Raw genomic sequence first — 12,785 nt, 5'->3', positions numbered from 1 at the left:
ATTTGGATTTTTTGGAGGTTTTTACCCCAAAATTTGGGGTTTTAGGGTTTTTTTCAAGGTTTCTCCCCCGAAATTTAAGATTCTTTTTGGGTACAAACCCCAAAATTTTGATTTTTTGGAGGTTTCACCCCAAAATTTGGGGTTTTAGGATTTTTTCAAGGTTTCCCCCAAAATTTGGGGTTTAGGGTTTTTTCGAGGTTTCACCCCAAAATCTGAGGGTTCTTTTTGGGTAGAAACCCCAAAATTGGATTTTTTTCAATGTTTCTCCCCAAAATTTGAAGTTCTTGAGGAGGTCGAGCCCCAAAATTGGATTTTTTTGAGATTCCACCACAAAATCGGGGTCTGAACCCCCAAAATTGATTTTTTGGAGGTTTTTGCTCCAAAATTTGGGGTTTTAGGGTTTTTTCCGAGGTTTCACCCCAAAATCTGAGGTTCTTTTTGGGTACAAACCCCAAAATTGGATTTTTTTGAGATTTCACCCCAAAATTGGGGTCTGAACCCCCAAATTTAGATTTTTTCAAGGTTTCACCCCAAAATCTGAGATTCTTTTTGGGTAGAAACCCCAAAATTTTGATTTTTTTGGAGGTTTTTACCCCCAAAATTTGGGGGTTTTAGGGTTTTTTTCAAGATTTCCCCCCAAAATTTGAGGTTCTTTTTGGGTACAAACCCCAAAATTGGATTTTTTTGAGATTTCACCCCAAAATTGAGGTCTGAACCCCCAAATTTGGATTTTTTCAAGGTTTCACCCCAAGATCTGAGGTTCTTTTTTTGGTACAAACCCCAAAATTGGATTTTTTGGAGGTTCCACCCCAAATTTGGGATCTGAACCCCCCAAAATTTTTGATTTTTTGGAGGTTTTTACCCCCAAATTTGGGGTTCTAGGGTTTTTCCAAGGTTTCACCCCAAATCTGAGGTTCTTTTTGGGTAGAAACCCCAAAATTGGATTTTTTGGAGGGTCCCCCCCAAATTTGGGGTTTTTGGGTTTTTTTCAAGGTTTCACCCCAAAATTTGAGGTTCTTTTTGGGTACAAACCCCAAAATTGGATTTTTTGGAGGTTCCACCCCAAAATTGGGGTCTGAACCCCCAAAATTTTGATTTTTTGGAGGTTTTTACCCCAAAATTTGGGGTTTTAGGGTTTTTTCGAGGTTTCACCCCAAAATCTGAGATTCTTTTTGGGTACAAACCCCAAAATTTTGATTTTTTGGAGGTTTCACCCCCAAAATTTGGGGTTTTAGGATTTTTTCAAGGTTTCCCCCAAAATTTGGGGTTTAGGGTTTTTTCGAGGTTTCACCCCCAAAATCTGAGGTTCTTTTTGGGTACAAACCCCAAAATTGGATTTTTTTCAATGTTTCTCCCCAAAATTTGAAGTTCTTGAGGAGGTCGAGCCCCAAAATTGGATTTTTTTTGAGATTCCACCCCAAAATCGGGGTCTGAACCCCCAAAATTGGATTTTTTTGGAGGTTTTTACCCCAAAATTTGGGGTTTAGGGTTTTCCGAGGTTTCACCCCAAAATCTGAGATTCTTTTTGGGTACAAACCCCAAAATTGGATTTTTTTGAGATTTCACCCCAAAATCTGAGATTCTTTTTTGGTACAAACCCCAAAATTTTGATTTTTTGGGAGGTTTCACCCCAAAATTTGGGTTTTAGGGTTTTTTCAAAGTTTCACCCCAAAATCTGAAGTTATTTTTTTGGTAACAAACCCCAAAATTGGATTTTTTGGAGGTTCCACCCCAAAATTGGGGTCTGAACCCCCAAAATTTTGATTTTTTTTGGAGGTTTCACCCAAAATTTGGGGTTTTAGGGTTTTTTCAAGGTTTCACCCCAAAATCTGAGATTCTTTTTTGGTACAAACCCCAAAATTGGATTTTTTGGAAGTTTCACCCCAAAATTGGGATCTGAACCCCCAAAATTTTGATTTTTTGGAGGTTTCACCCCAAAATTTGAGATTCTTTTTGGGTAGAAACCCCAAAATTGAATTTTTTGGAAGTTTCACCCCAAAATTGGGGTCTGAGCCCCAAATTTGGATTTTTTCAAGGTTTCACCCCAAAATCTGAGGTTCTTTTTGGGTACAAACCCCAAAATTGGATTTTTTGGAAGTTTCACCCCAAAATTGGGGTCTGAACCCCCAAAATTTTGATTTTTTGGAGGTTTCACCCAAAATTGGGGTTTTAGGGGTTTTTTTCAAGGTTTCCCCCCAAAATTTGAGGTTCTTTTTGGGTACAAACCCAAAAATTTTGATTTTTGGAGGTTTCACCCAAAATTGGGGTTTTAGGGTTTTTTCAAGATTTCCCCCCAAAATCTGAGGTTCTTTTTGGGTACAAACCCCAAAATTTTGATTTTTTGGAGGTTTTTGCCCCCAAATTTGGGGTTTTGGGGTTTTTTACCCCATTTTTCCCCCCCCAGGTGTGCGGCCCCCACCTCGGCCCAGGTGTGCGGGGTCAACGCCCACCTCAACGGCTTCTGCGCCCAGCTGGACAGCGAGCTCCGCCCGCTCCGGAACCTTCCGGCCACCTTCCCAGGTGGGAGTGACCCGGGGTCATCCGGGGTCATCCGGGGTCATCCGGGGTCATCTGGGGTCAGGGACACTGAGCATTGGTCACTCTGGGGTCATCGGGGTCAGGGACACTAACCAGGGGTCATCTGGGGTCATACGGGGTCATCCGGGGTCAGGGACACTGACCTGGGGTCATCCGGGGTCATCTGGGGTCATCGGGGTCATATGGGGTCAGGGACACTAACCAGGGGTCATCCGGGTCATCCGGGGTCATCTGGGGGCATCCGGGGTCATCGGGGTCATCCGGGGTCATCCGGGGTCAGGGACACTGACCAGTGGTCACTCTGGGGTCAGAGGTCACTGGGGTCAGTGGTCACTGGGGTCAGAGGTCACTGGGGTCAGAGGTCACTGGGGTCAGTGGTCAGTGGGGTCACTGGGGTCAGAGGTCACTGGGGTCAGTGGTCACTGGGGTCACTGGGGTCAGAGGTCACTGGGGTCAGTGGTCACTGGGGTCAGTGGGGTCAGTGGTCACTGGGGTCAGAGGTCACTGGGGTCACTGGGGTCAGTGGGGTCAGTGGTCACTGGGGTCAGTGGTCACTGGGGTCAGAGGTCACTGGAGTCAGAGGTCACTGGGGTCAGTGGTCACTGGGGTCAGGGGTCACTGGGGTCAGAGGTCACTGGGGTCAGAGGTCACTCAGGTCAGTGGTCAGTGGTCACTCACCTGTGGTCACTCACCTGTAGTCACTGGGTCAGAGGTCACTGGGGTCAGAGGTCAGTGGGGTCAGTGGGGTCAGAGGTCAGTGGGGTCAGAGGTCACTGGGGTCAGAGGTCACTGGGGTCACTGGGGTCACTGGGGTCAGTGGTCACTGGGGTCAGAGGTCACTGGTGGTCACCCAGGTGTGGTCACTGGGGTCAGTGGTCACTGGGGTCAGAGGTCACGGGTGTCAGTGGTCACTGGGGTCAGGGGTCACTGGGGTCAGAGGTCACTGGGGTCAGAGGTCACTGGGGTCAGAGGTCACTGGTGTCAGTGGTCACTGGGGTCAGTGGGGTCAGAGGTCACTGGGGTCAGAGGTCACTGGGGTCAGAGGTCACTGGGGTCAGGGGTCACTGGGGTCAGTGGTCACTGGGGTCAGAGGTCACTGGGGTCAGTGGGGTCAGAGGTCACTGGGGTCAGATGTCACTGGGGTCAGAGGTCAGTGGGGTCAGATGTCACAGGTGTCCGTGGCCAGAGGTCACTGGTGGTCACCCAGGTGTGGTCACTCAGGTCAGAGGTCACTGGTGTCAGGGGTCACCGGTGTCAGCGGTCACTGGGGTCAGAGGTCACTGGGGTCAGAGGTCACTGGGGTCAGTGGGGTCAGTGGGGGTCAGTGGGGTCAGAGGTCACTGGGGTCAGATGTCACTGGTGTCAGTGGCCAGAGGTCACTGGTGGTCACCCAGGTGTGGTCACTGGGGTCAGTGGTCGGTGGGGTCAGAGGTCACTGGGGTCAGAGGTCAGTGGGGTCAGAGGTCAGTGGGGTCAGAGGTCACTGGGGTCAGTGGTCACTGGGGTCAGAGGTCACTGGGGTCAGCGGTCAGTGGGGTCAGAGGTCACTGGAGTCAGTGGTCACTGGGGTCAGAGGTCACTGGGGTCACTGGTGTCAGAGGTCACTGGGGTCAGAGGTCACTGGTGTCAGAGGTCATTGGTGTCAGTGGTCACTGGGGTCAGAGGTCACTGGGGTCAGTGGGGTCACTGGGGTCAGAGGTCACTGGGGTCAGAGGTCACTGGGGTCACTGGGGTCACTGGGGTCACTGGGGTCAGAGGTCACTGGGGTCAGTAGGGTCAGAGGTCACTGGGGTCAGAGGTCACTGGTGTCAGAGGTCACTGGGGTCAGAGGTCACTGGGGTCAGTGGGGTCAGTGGGGTCAGTGGTCACTCACCTGTGGTCACTGGGGTCAGAGGTCACTGGGGTCAGAGGTCACTGGGGTCAGAGGTCACTGGTGTCAGTGGTCCCTGGGGTCAGTGGTCACTCACCTGTGGTCACTGGGGTCAGAGGTCACTCAGGTCAGTGGTCACTGGGGTCACTGGGGTGAGTGGTCACTGGGGTCAGAGGTCACTGGTGTCAGAGGTCACTGGGGGTCAGAGGTCACTGGGGTCAGAGGTCACTGGGGTCACTGGGGTCAGAGGTCACTGGGGTCAGAGGTCACTGGGGTCAGTGGGGTCAGTGGTCACTGGGTTCAGAGGTCACAGGTGTCAGTGGTCACTGGTGTCAGAGGTCACTGGGGTCAGAGGTCACTGGGGTCAGTGGGGTCAGTGGTCACTGGGGTCAGAGGTCACTGGGGTCACTGGGGTCAGTAGTCACTGGGGTCACTGGGGTCACTGGGGTCAGAGGTCACTGGTGTCAGAGGTCACTGGGGTCAGAGGTCACTGGGGTCAATGGTCACTGGGGTCAGAGGTCACTGGGGTCAGAGGTCACTCACCTGTGGTCACTCGTGTCAGAGGTCACAGGGGTCAGAGGTCACTGGGGTCAGTGGGGTCAGTGGTCGCTGGGGTCACTGGGGTCACTGGGGTCAGGGGTCAGCGGTCACTGGGGTCAGTGGTCACTCGGGTCAGAGGTCACTGGGGTCACTGGGGTCAGTGGTCACTGGGGTCAGAGGTCACTGGGGTCACTGGGGTCAGAGGTCACTGGGGTCACTGGGGTCAGTGGTCACTGGGGTCAGAGGTCACTGGGGTCAGTGGTCAGTGGGGTCAGAGGTCACTGGGGTCAGAGGTCACTGGGGTCAGTGGGGTCAGAGGTCACTGGGGTCAGTGGGGTCAGAGGTCACTGGGGTCACTGGGGTCACTGGGGTCACTGGGGTCAGAGGTCACTGGGGTCACCCAGGTGCGCTCTCTGTGCCCGCAGAGTGCCCCAAGGCCGCGCTGGACGTCGCCTTCCTGATGGACGGCTCGGGCAGCATCGACCGCCAGGACTTCCGCAGGATGCTCACCTTCATCGCCCAGGTGATGGAGCACCTGCGCGGCGCCGACGTGCAGGTAACGCTCACCTGGGCAGGTAACGCACACCTGGGAGGGGTAACGCACACCTGGGCAGGTAACGCACACCTGGGCAGGTAACGCACACCTGGGCAGGTAACGCACACCTGGGCAGGTAATGCACACCTGGGAGGGGTAACGCACACCTGGGCAGGTAACGCACACCTGGGAGGGGTAACGCTCACCTGGGCGGGATAACGCACACCTGGGCAGGTAACACACACCTGGGCAGGTAACGCACACCTGGGAGGGGTAATGCACACCTGGGCAGGTAACGCACACCTGGGCAGGTAACGCACACCTGGGCAGGTAACGCACACCTGGGCGGGTAATGCACACCTGGGAGGGGTAACGCACACCTGGGCAGGTATCATACACCTGGGCAGGTAACGCACACCTGGGCGGGTAACGCACACCTGGGCAGGTAACGCACACCTGGGAGGGGTAACGCACACCTGGGCAGGTAACGCCCACCATTGGTCATCCTGGGTTGGTCAAGGGCGGCGAGGTGGAGCGGTGACCCCTCAATGGTCATTGGTCATCCTCGACGGCCAGGGGTCATCTGGGGTCACCCAGGGGTCATCGGGGTCATGGACACTGACCATTGGTCACTCAGGGGTCATCGGGGTCACTCAGGGGTCATCGGGGTCACTCGATGTCCTCGGTGACCCCTGGGGTGGTCACTCGGTGACCCCAGTGACCCCTGGGGTGGTCACTCAGTGACCTCAGTGACCCCCGGGGTGGTCACTCGGTGTCCGCAGTGACCCCCGGGGTGGTCACTCGGTGTCCCCTGTGACCCCTGGGGTGGTCACTCGGTGTCCTCAGTGACCCCTGGGCAGGTCACTCGATGTCCTCAGTGACCCCTGGGGTGGTCACTCGGTGACCTCGGTGACCCCCGGGGTGGTCACTCAATGTCCCCAGTGACCCCTGGGGTGGTCACTCGGTGTCCTCGGTGACCCCTGGGGAGGTCACTCGGTGTCCTCGGTGACCCCTGGGGTGGTCACTCGATGTCCTCAGTGACCCCTGGGGTGGTCACGCGGTGTCCTCAGTGACCCCCGGGGTGGTCACTCGATGTCCCCGGTGACCCCCGGGGTGGTCACTCGATGTCCCCTGTGACCCCCGGGGTGGTCACTCGGTGTCCTCGGTGACCCCTGGGGAGGTCACTCGATGACCTCAGTGACCCCTGGGGTGGTCACTCGGTGTCCCCTGGGGTGGTCACTCGATGTCCTTGGTGACCCCTGGGGTGGTCACTCGGTGTCCTCAGTGACCCCTGGGGTGGTCACTCGATGACCTCAGTGACCCCTGGGGTGGTCACTCGGTGTCCCCTGTGACCCCTGGGGTGGTCACTCGATGTCCTCGGTGACCCCTGGGGTGGTCACTCGGTGACCTCAGTGACCCCCGGGGTGGTCACTCGGTGTCCCTGGTGACCCCTGGGGTGGTCACTCGGTGACCTCGGTGACCCCTGGGGAGGTCACTCGGTGTCCGTCTGTCCAGTTCTCGCTGACCCAGTTCTCCTACAACATCACCGACCACTTCGACTTCCGCGCCTTCCGGAAGGTTCCGGACCCCGTGCGGCTGCTCCGGGGCATCGAGCAGGAGAGGAGCACCACGCGCACGGCCTCGGGCATCCGCCATGTCCTGTGAGTGACCAGTGACCCCTGACCCCTGACCCCTGCCCTCTGACCTCGCTGACCCCTGCCCTCCATCCTCGCTGACCCCTGACCTCTGACCTTGCTGACCCCTGCCCTCCGACCTCGCTGACCCCTGCCCTCCATCCACGCTGACCCCTGCCCTCTGACCTCGCTGCCCTCTGACCTCGCTGACCCCTGCCCTCTGACCTCGCTGACCCCTGCCCTCCGACCTCGCTGACCCCTGCCCTCTGACCTCGCTGACCCCTGCCCTCCATCCGCACTGACCCCTGCCCTCTGACCTCGCTGACCCCTGCCCTCCGACCTCGCTGACCCCTGCCCTCCGACCTCGCTGACCCCTGCCCTCTGACCCCACTGACCCCTGCCCTCTGACCTCGCTGACCCCTGACCTCCATCCACACTGACCCCTGCCCTCTGACCTCGCTGACCCCTGCCCTCCGACCTCGCTGACCCCTGCCCTCTGACCTCGCTGACCCCTGCCCTCTGACCTCGCTGACCCCTGCCCTCCATCCACACTGACCCCTGCCCTCCATCCACACTGACCCCTGACCTCTGACCTCGCTGACCCCTGCCCTCTGACCTCGCTGACCCCTGCCCTCTGACCTTGCTGACCCCTGCCCTCTGACCTCGCTGACCCCTGCCCTCCATCCACGCTGACCCCTGCCCTCCATCCACGCTGACCCCTGCCCTCCATCCTCGCTGACCCCTGCCCTCCATCCTCGCTGACCCCTGCCCTCCATCCACGCTGACCCCTGCCCTCCGACCTCGCTGACCCCTGACCTCCATCCACACTGACCCCTCTCCATGTCCATCCACGCTGACCCCTGCCCTCCATCCTCGCTGACCCCTGCCCTCCGACCTCGCTGACCCCTGCCCTCTGACCTCGCTGACCCCTGACCTCTGACCTCGCTGACCCCTGCCCGCCATCCACACTGACCCCTGCCCTCCGACCTCGCTGACCCCTCCCCTCCATCCTCGCTGACCCCTGCCCTCTGACCTCGCTGACCCCTGCCCTCTGACCTCGCTGACCCCTGCCCTCTGACCTCGCTGACCCCTCCCCTCCATCCTCGCTGACCCCTGCCCTCTGACCTCGCTGACCCCTGCCCTCCATCCGCGCTGACCCCTGCCCTCTGACCTCGCTGACCCCTGCCCTCTGACCTCGCTGACCCCTCCCCATGTCCATCCCCAGTGACCCCTGCCCTCTGACCCCGCTGACCCCTGCCCTCCATCCTCGCTGACCCCTGACCTCTGACCCCTGCCCCCACCAGGCGGAAGGTGTTCGTGCCCGGCCGCGGCGCCCGGCCCGGCGCGCGGCGCGTCCTGATCGTGGTGACCGACGGCGAGAAGTTCGACGACCCCCTGGACTACCCCGAGGTCATCCCGCTGGCCGACAGCATGGCGGTCACTCGCTACGCCATCGGGGTCAGTGCGGCCGGCACACCTGGCTGGCACACCTGGCCGGCACACCTGGCTGGCACACCTGGCTGGCACACCTGGCCGGCACACCTGGCTGGCACACCTGGCTGGCACACCTGGCCGGCACACCTGGCTGGCACACCTGGCTGGCACACCTGGCCGGCACACCTGGCTGGCACACCTGGCCGGCACACCTGGCTGGCACACCTGGCCGGCACACCCGGCTGGCGCACCTGGCTGGCACACCTGGCCGGCACACCTGGCCGGCACACCTGGCCGGCACACCTGGCTGGCGCTCCTGGCCGGCACACCTGGCTGGCACACCTGGCTGGCACACCTGGCTGGCACACCTGGCCGGCACACCTGGCCGGCACACCTGGCTGGCACACCTGGCCGGCACACCCGGCTGGCACACCTGGCTGGCACACCTGGCTGGCACACCTGGCCGGCACACCTGGCCGGCACACCTGGCTGGCACACCTGGCTGGCACGCCTGGCTGGCACGCCTGCCTGGCACACCTGGCTGGCACACCTGGCTGGCACACCTGGCCGGCACACCTGGCTGGCACACCTGGCTGGCACACCTGGCTGTCTCCATCCCACCTGTTCACCTGTCCACCTGTCCATCCATCCATCTCCATCCCACCTGTTCATCCCACCTGTTCATCCTTCCATGTCTGTCCATCCATGTCCACCTGTTCATCTCCATCCCACCTGTCCACCTGTCCACCTGTCCATCCCACCTGTCCATCCCACCTGCCCATCCTACCTGTCCATCCATCCATGTCCACCTGTCCATCCATCCACATTTCACCTGTCCACCTGTCCATCCCACCTGTCCATCCCACCTGTCCATCCCACCTGTCCATCCCACCTGTCCATCCCACCTGTCCATCCCACCTGTCCATCCCACCTGTCCATCCATCCATGTCCATCCATGTCCACCTGTCCACCTGTCCATCCCACCTGTCCATCCCACCTGTTCATCCATCCACGCCCACCTGTCCATCTCCACCTCACCTGTCCACCCATCCCACCTGTCCACCTCACCTGTCCATCCCACCTGTCCATCTCCATCTCCACCTCACCTGTCCACCCATCCCACCTGTCCACCTCACCTGTCCATCCGTGTCCAGCATGTGCACCTCACCTGTCCACCTCCACCTCACCTGTGCAGGTGGGCAGCGCCTTCCGGCGGCCGGCGGCCTTCCAGGAGCTGCAGGTGATCGCGTCCAGCCCCGCCCAGGATCACCTGTTCCGCGTGGACAGCTTCGAGGCCCTGGACGGGATCCAGAGCCAGCTCCAGGAGAAGATCTTCGCCATCGAGGGTACCTGGGCACACCTGGGCACACCTGGGCACACCTGGGCACACCTGGGATACACCTTGGAGCAGTTATAACACACCTGGGCACACCTGGGCACACCTGGGCACACCTGGGCACACCTGGGCACACCTGAGATACACCTGGGATACACCTTGGAGCAGTTATAACACACCTGGGCACACCTGGGCACACCTGGGCACACCTGAGATACACCTGGGCGCACCTGAGATACACCTGGGATACACCTGGGCACACCTGGGATACACCTGGGCACAGCTGGGCACACCTGGGCACACCTGGGTGCACCTGAGATACACCTGGGTGCACCTGAGATACACCTGGGCACACCTGAGCACACCTGAGATACACCTTGGAGCAGTTATAACACAGCTGGGCACACCTGGGCACACCTGGGCACACCTGGGATACACCTTGGAGCAGTTATAACACACCTGGGGGCACCTGGGCACACCTGGGGACACCTGGGCACACCTAGGCACACCTGAGATACACCTTGGAGCAGTTATAACACACCTGGGCTCACCTGGGCACAGTTGTAACACACCTGGGCACACCTGAGAACACCTGGGCACAGTTGTAACACACCTGCGCACACCTGGGAACACCTGGGCACAGTTGTAACACACCTGGGCACACCTGGGCACACCTGGGCACACCTGGGGACAACTCTAGCACACCTAGGATACACCTGGGGGGTACCTGGGGCACACCTGGGCACACCTGGGATACACCTGGGATACACCTGGGCACACCTGGGAACACCTGGGATACACCTGGGGGTACCTGGGGCACACCTGGGCACACCTGGAATACACCTGGGATACACCTGAGGGTACCTGGGGCACACCTGGGCGCACCTGGGCACACCTGGGATACACCTGGGCACACCTGGGCACACCTGGGAGCAGCTATAACACACCTGGGCACACCTGGGGGGTACCTGGGATACACCTGGGCACACCTGGGATATGCCTGGGCACACATGGGGGGTACCTGGGGCACACCTGGGCACACCTGGGCACTCAGCTGGGCGCGGCCATGCCCTCACCTGGCTCTCACCTGCGCCAGGTACGCACTCCGCCCACAGCAGCTCCTTCCAGCTGGAGATGGCCCAGGAGGGGTTCAGCGCCACGGTGACCCCGGTGAGTGACCCTGAGTGACCCCTGACCCCTGAGTGACCCCTGAGTGACCCCTGAGTGACCCCTGAGTGACCCCTGAGTGACCCCTGAGTGACCCCTGCCCCTCCCCCAGGCCGGGCCTGTCCTGGGGGCCGTCGGCGCCTTTGATTGGTCGGGCGGGGCCTTCGCCTACGGCGGGGGAGGGGCGCCCACCTTCCTCAACAGCTCCGCCCCCTACCTGGGCACACCTGGAGAGCACCTGGGCACACCTGGAGAGCACCTGGGCACACCTGGGGCACACCTGGGCACACCTGGGGCGCACCTGGGCACACCTGGAGAGCACCTGGGCGACGCTGAGGATGCCAGGGACGCTTACCTGGGTAAGGGGCACACCTGGGCACACCTGGGCAGGTGGGAATTCACACCTGGGCATCCAAATTCACACCTGGGCATCCAAATTCACACCTGGGCAGGTGGAAATTCACATCTGGGCAGGTGGGAATTCACACCTGGACATCCAAATTCACACCTGGGCATCCGAATTCACACCTGGGCAGGTGGAAATTCACACCTGGGCATCGGAATTCACACCTGGGCATTGAAATTCACACCTGGGTATCCGAATTCACACCTGGGCAGGTGGAAATTCACACCTGGGCATCGGAATTCACACCTGGGCATTGAAATTCACACCTGGGCAGGTGGGAATTCACACCTGGGCATCCAAATTCACACCTGGGCAGGTGGGAATTCACACCTGGGCATCGAAATTCACACCTGGGCATCCAAATTCACACCTGGGCATCCAGATTCACACCTGGGCATTGGAATTCACACCTGGGCATCCAAATTCACACCTGGGCATCGGAATTCACACCTGGGCAGGTGGGAATTCACACCTGGGCATCCAAATTCACACCTGGGCATCGGAATTCACACCTGGGCAGGTGGGAATTCACACCTGGGCATCGAAATTCACACCTGGGCATCCAGATTCACACCTGGGCATCCAAATTCACACCTGGGCATCCAAATTCACACCTGGGCAGGTGGGAATTCCCACCTGGGCATTGGAATTCACACCTGGGCATCCAAATTCACACCTGGGCATCGGAATTCACACCTGGGCGTTGAAATTCACACCTGGGCATCCAAATTCACACCTGGGCGTTGAAATTCACACCTGGGCATCGAAATTCACACCTGGGCAGGTGGAAATTCACACCTGGGCATCCGAATTCACACCTGGGCATCCAAATCACACCTGGGCATTGAAATTCACACCTGGGCAGGTGGAAATTCACACCTGGGCATCCAAATTCACACCTGGGCATCGGAATTCACACCTGGGCATCGGAATTCACACCTGGGCATCCGAATTCACACCTGGGCATCCAAATTCACACCTGGGCAGGTGGGAATTCACACCTGGGCATTGAAATTCACACCTGGGCATTGAGATTCACACCTGGGCATCCGAATTCACACCTGGGCACCGGAATTCACACCTGGGCATCGGAATTCACACCTGAAATGCCCCAAATTCACCTGAAAATCCCCAAATTCACCTGAAAATCCCGAAATTTACCTGAAACCCCCCAAAATTCTCACCTGGGGAAGGGGGACACCTGGGCTGGGGGGGTGGGGTCACCTGGGCAGGTGAAAATTCACACCTGGGCATCGGAATTCACCTGAACCCCCCCAAATTCACCTGAACCCCCCCCAAATTCACCTGAACCCCCCCAAATTCAC

General features: G+C 58.8%; 1 long non-coding RNA gene across 1 annotated transcript; it reads right to left on the bottom strand.

The window, feature by feature from the left end:
- Positions 1-9,139: 9,139 nt before the first annotated feature.
- LOC132322961 (uncharacterized) lies at positions 9,140-9,744 on the bottom strand. Its single transcript, XR_009485209.1, has 4 exons — positions 9,620-9,744; positions 9,523-9,589; positions 9,405-9,482; positions 9,140-9,215 (listed from the first exon to the last, which is right to left on the bottom strand). It is a non-coding gene; the product is annotated as an uncharacterized LOC132322961 (long non-coding RNA).
- Positions 9,745-12,785: the final 3,041 nt, after the last annotated feature.

This window comes from Haemorhous mexicanus, unplaced genomic scaffold (genome assembly GCF_027477595.1).
Source record: "Haemorhous mexicanus isolate bHaeMex1 unplaced genomic scaffold, bHaeMex1.pri scaffold_222_ctg1, whole genome shotgun sequence".
Taxonomy (NCBI): Eukaryota; Metazoa; Chordata; class Aves; order Passeriformes; family Fringillidae; genus Haemorhous; species Haemorhous mexicanus.
Note: the sequence above shows the minus strand (reverse complement) of the source record. Positions and strands in the feature narration are given on the sequence as shown.